Below are 5,271 nucleotides of genomic sequence, written 5' to 3'. Positions count from 1 at the left end.
GTCTCTATCTCTCTCTCAAATAAAGAAATAAAATATTTTTTATTTTAATCAACTAATTTTTAAATTTTAATCAACTAACTTTAAATATTTTTGAAAATAATTGAAGTTAGTTGATTTCTTTTATTATTTATTTTTTTAAGGTGTATTTATTTGAGAGAGAATGTGTGAGCAAGCAAGGAGGTGGGAGGGAGGGCCAGAGGGAGAAGGAGTGAAAATCTCCAGCAGCTCCCTGCTGAGTCCAGAGCCCAATGCCAAGATCATGTCCTGAGCCAAAATCAAGAGTCCAAATCTTAACTAAGTCACCCAGGTGCCCCCAAACTTAGTTTAAATAACAATAATTTAATAGGGATATAGTTATTTAAATGGTATATGTCAGCATACTTGTATATATATATACACAGAGAATATCTATAGTATTTATATATATACATATATATACGTATATATGCACTCAGTATTTATGATATACATAATAAAAAAATTTTAAAAGATTCCCCATGTGTCTTAGAGTCACACTACAATAAAATTTATTGACATCATTCTTTTTTTTTTTTTCCTCCTAGTTTGTTGTTCGTGGCTCAGCTTGGGCCATAATAAGGCTCACCATGCCCCAACTCCCACTCCCCATCTACACCCCGCCCATTAGGTAGGTCTCAGTTTCTCACATGTACCCAGCACTTGCGGCCTACCCCAGGGCCTTGGCACCTGCTACTCCTCAGCTCTAGGGGCTTCCTCCCCAGTCTCTCATTGTCTGGGTCTCAGGTAAGCCATCATTTCTTTTAGGGAGTCTTTCTGCTTCTTCTGATGGCATCAGGTTCTCCTGTGACAAACTTTCAGAGTATCCTTCTTGTCTTGTTCCTGAAATTCATCATACTTGTAAATATGTAAGTTATGTCTTTCCAACAGACTGGAAACCCTAGGAAAGCAACGCCACATCTGTTTGGCTTACTGCTGCATCACTGGTGTCTAGCGGGTGAGCATCTCGAAAGCAAGCAATAATATGTGTTGAATGAATGAATAATGAATGGAAGGAGGGGTGGATGGGTGGATGGATAAACCGCAAAGCCGGAGGATTCCTACTGGCAGGTATGAATATGAGGTTATAAAATAAATTTTATCGGCTATACTTTGGGCATTGCTTTACCTGCTCTTTCCTTGGAGCTCAATGAACAATTAGCACCAGCTCTAAACAGCTAAAGGAGTTGTCACCAGGATTTATCTTCATTGCATTTAATCAGGTCTAGCTGTTGTTTCCCCCTGGTTCCAGTGAGTTGGGATTGGCATGGTGATGTCACTTTAAATGCTTCTCTGGGGTCTTTCTTTCACAGCTCTGTTTAAAAAAAAAAAAAAAATAGCAGGTTTCTCTCAGAGAGGGGCACAGGATAATGTATTATCTGAGTTATCACTGTTCAATCAAAAAGTGCATGAAGCAGCCACATAATTCATTTGGACAGCAATCACCACGGAGTTATGCAGGTCTCTCATGTAGGTGATGAAACAGCCAAATTCCCTGACAGTGGTGAATTACTCCTTGTGTCACTAATAGCAATGCCAAAAGAAGTGTCAAGGCTATAGACATGGAGCATGGGGGGCTCTTCAAATTGCACGAGTAAAAATGTGAGATGTTTTATTGCTTTCTTTTAATCTTGATCATTGAGGTTTTAAAATGAAATTACAGTGATGCTAAGCACGGCCAGTGGGTAGGGTGATTCATTTCTACTTGGCAATGGTATGAGAAGGGTGGCTCCTGTCCAGCCAAGCCTGGGCTGAAACCCCCGGGCCTCGCCATTCCGCCACCATCCCTAGGGCTCAGTAGGCACCTCAAATCCTAACAAAGGATGAGTGGCATCTGGGATTTTTTTTTTCTTTTTCATCCATAATCAAACAATTCAGCAACTATGTATCCCTTTTTCTCACGCAGTTAAAATATTGACCTGATGTAATAAAATCTCTGATTTTTGAAATCCTTGTAGTGTGGGAGAGAGAGAGAGAGGCTAAGATGAATTTGAAATCTGGTGATTAGGAAATGTTTTGAATGGCCTTGAGAACTGCAGGTAAAACATTAAATTACACTAATATTCTTGTTTAGTTAAACTTTTTAATGTTTTAAAAAGCCCTTCATAATATTATGGATAAGTAAATTCTTGGGCCTGATTTCAATTTGAGTCAAATTCCAACTAATAATGTTACACCCATAAACCTTCTCCTTAACAGCCCATAACATTAAACTGAAAACAGAATTCTTAAAGCATGCTCTTACGCTGTCTATCCATGAAATAAGCATTATGGACTTTCAACAGATGTCTTTAATAGACATTGTTATTAAAAAGAATATTAAGCAAAATAAATTTAGACTGTTAGTCTAGCACAATTACTAAAGGAATACTGCTGCCTGTTCTGATCATCTCATCTACACTTAATTGGGAGAGAAAAAAATTCTCATAGTACCCATGTACTCGTTTACCTACCTAGCTCATTATCCCAGATTAGGATTTGTTAGTACCTCCTTGTATGCTCTAGCATAAGCCTCAATTTTCAGGAAATTAAAAGTTGGTCAGGGGAAAGAAAAAAAAAAAGTCCAGTTAACAAGCATCAGTCTAAGAGCAAATTCCTTATAAAAATCTTGGGGGAAAATTGCAGCTCTTTTTCAGTTATGAGTGCCAAAAAAAAAAAAAAAAAAGTTTTGTGGTTTCAGGCACTTTTAAATATTATAATTTGAAAATGAGTTAGGCTTTCAGCAGAAAAAAGAAAGTTCCAAGTCCATAATATATGGATTAATGCCTTGGTATGTTTTGAAGATGACACAAAGCTGGTAAGAACTACCAATCTGTTTGCCGGGAAATGTTACATTGTGCGTGAGCATTTCAAAATAACACTATCTGTTCTAGCACTGGATTTTGGTTTCTGCCTTCAGGGCTGTAATATGAAAAATATTATCCACTCTAGTCAATTAGGTAGTAACTGGAATTTAGGTGACATCTCTCATTCTGGGGTATCGAACAAAGGGGAAAATGTCCACTTTGCTGGTCCATGGTCTGCGTCTTGAGTGGCACGCTCTCAGGGAGGTAAATCAGAGGTAAATGTTATGAAGATGGCCCTGGTACTGTCATTCTTTGTTAACAGAGGAAGAATGAGAAGGGGGGTCTTAACCAAGATTACAGCACGCATCAAACCGGAAGCTCGCGTCTTTCCCGGGTGAGAATGCATTCGCAGTGTATTAGGCTGTGGCTTCACTGTCTTTATTTAGACACTCCGCGTTGGGGCAGGGCTGGGAGAATGGGGGTGGATCAGCACTTCTAACTCAGTCCTGTCAGCGGCTGAGCCTGCAAGCGGGAGAAGGGGAGAACACGGGGCTTGGATCAGACGAACCTCCATGTAATCCTTGTTCTGAAACCTACCGGTTCAGTGACAGTGGCAAGCTACCTGACCCTCTCTTGATTCACCTGTAAGATGAGGGGAAAAGAAATAATATACCTCACCAATAGTTGCAGGAGTTGCGTAAAGAAGAGAGTGTGGCAAGGAGTAACAATCGATAAACGTCGGCCTTTCTTCTTCCTTTTCTCCTTCTTTTTCTTCTTCCTCTTCTTTTTTTCCTCTTCCTCCACCACCTCTTCCTTCTTGGTAAATTCCAAATCTTGCTTCCCAGTTTCCTATAAGTTACATTTCCGGTGAATGATCTGAAAAGGAAGATCTTACTACCGTATGTATGTAGGAAATGGCAAGCAATGAGCCTTTACCTGCATACATTGTTATGAAAGCTGACCACAGCGTTCATTAAAGAAGCTGCAGTGAAAAGAGGGCGAATGTAGGATTCAGAAAACCTGGTGTCTGACCCCAGCCCCGCCATTTACAATTGAAGCTAACTGCCTGAGCCTCTCTGAGCTTCACTTGTTTTGTTTTTTATTTAATCTGCAACACTGACTGATAAGTCTTACCTACCTCACACAGCTCCTGTGAGGATCGAACAGGAAGAAAGATGTGAACGCATCTTGAAAACTATAAAACACTTAGTTGAAATAAATTAGAGCATTTTTATAATTTTCATCATGCTCAAAGTCACTTATGATGATAGATTTCTATATCTGCAATTTTCCCCTGAAAGTTTACTCCTATTTGGAACAATTATTATTTATCACTCACTTATTAACAGACATAAAATTAGTTTTGGTGACAGCCTTTTGCTAACAATAAACCAAAAATGGATTCAGGGTTTAGTAGTGCTGAAGAGCTTTTCTCCTTTTTTGAAAAGTATAGACTTCACAATGTGTTAGAGCAAAGTTGTTGCTTAATAACTGTTCTACTAAAGTTCACCAGGTTGTACTCGATGTTCTGGCCTTTATTGCTTACACAGAGTATGTGCTTTCCACCTGGCCTTATTAAACACACACACACACACACACACACACACACACACACACAACTTGCTTTGACCAAAATGGTCATACTAGTACAGGAAGAGTAACTATAGAGAAATTCAATTTGTCTGGAACTTCAGGGCTTTAAGAGCTAATCCCAAGTGACAGAGTTATTGAGACATTTGACCAAGAGAAGAACCTTACCTTAGGAAAAGGACAAACATTTTGTGTAAACACACTGGTTCCTTCTCCTGGAGAGGTTGTTTATGCTTAGTCATTGGGAAAGTTTCAGCTGCACTTTGGTCAACACGGCTCAGTAATTATCAAGACATTGACTACCTACAGCCAAGGTAGGAAAGGAAAAGCTTGACCTACTTGTAGCACAGAAAGGAAAAATTCAAGGTGATGACATGCTTTCCTTGGGGAATGCCATCCCTTTATTTTATGGTCACACCTAGTATACCCCTCTGATATCAGGTCTGCTCTGCCCAAGATATAAGGGATTTTGAAGGTAGAATAGAAGTATGATTCAGCTCTCCTTGCCCTATTCAATGCCATCCAGACTTCCAAGGCTTAATACACTTCCTGTCCACTCATCCTCAAGGAAGCAAACAATGCACGCTGAAGGGTGATCACTGCCCAGTTAGGAAGGTATGGTCTCTCGGCTCCACACCCCACCTCGTGCATTTGGCTTTATGATGCTGGAGTTGGGACCCTGTCACCCACACTTCCCCTTTACTAGCAGCTCCATGTTAAGCTCTGAAAATCAAGGGCACTGGAGGGAGTCTTCAAAGCTGGAGGAGAAGGGACTGACTCCTTTCCCTTTGCTCCCTCTTGGCTTGATGTCTGCTGCCAATGCTGGATACCAGCCCCGCAGCCTGACTTTTTGACTGTGTCAAAGTTGAAGCAGTTCTTT

General features: G+C 40.1%; 1 long non-coding RNA gene across 1 annotated transcript; it reads right to left on the bottom strand.

Moving 5' to 3' along the window:
• Window positions 1–528: 528 nt before the first annotated feature.
• LOC122890086 lies at window positions 529–4,634 on the bottom strand. The gene is made up of 3 exons (XR_006381055.1): window positions 4,560–4,634; window positions 3,475–3,650; window positions 529–1,330 (listed from the first exon to the last, which is right to left on the bottom strand). It is a non-coding gene; the product is annotated as an uncharacterized LOC122890086 (long non-coding RNA).
• Between the last annotated feature and the right edge of the window lie 637 nt (window positions 4,635–5,271).

Source organism: Neovison vison, chromosome 11, assembly GCF_020171115.1.
Source record: "Neovison vison isolate M4711 chromosome 11, ASM_NN_V1, whole genome shotgun sequence".
NCBI classification, from domain to species: domain Eukaryota; kingdom Metazoa; phylum Chordata; class Mammalia; order Carnivora; family Mustelidae; genus Neogale; species Neogale vison.
Note: the sequence above shows the minus strand (reverse complement) of the source record. Positions and strands in the feature narration are given on the sequence as shown.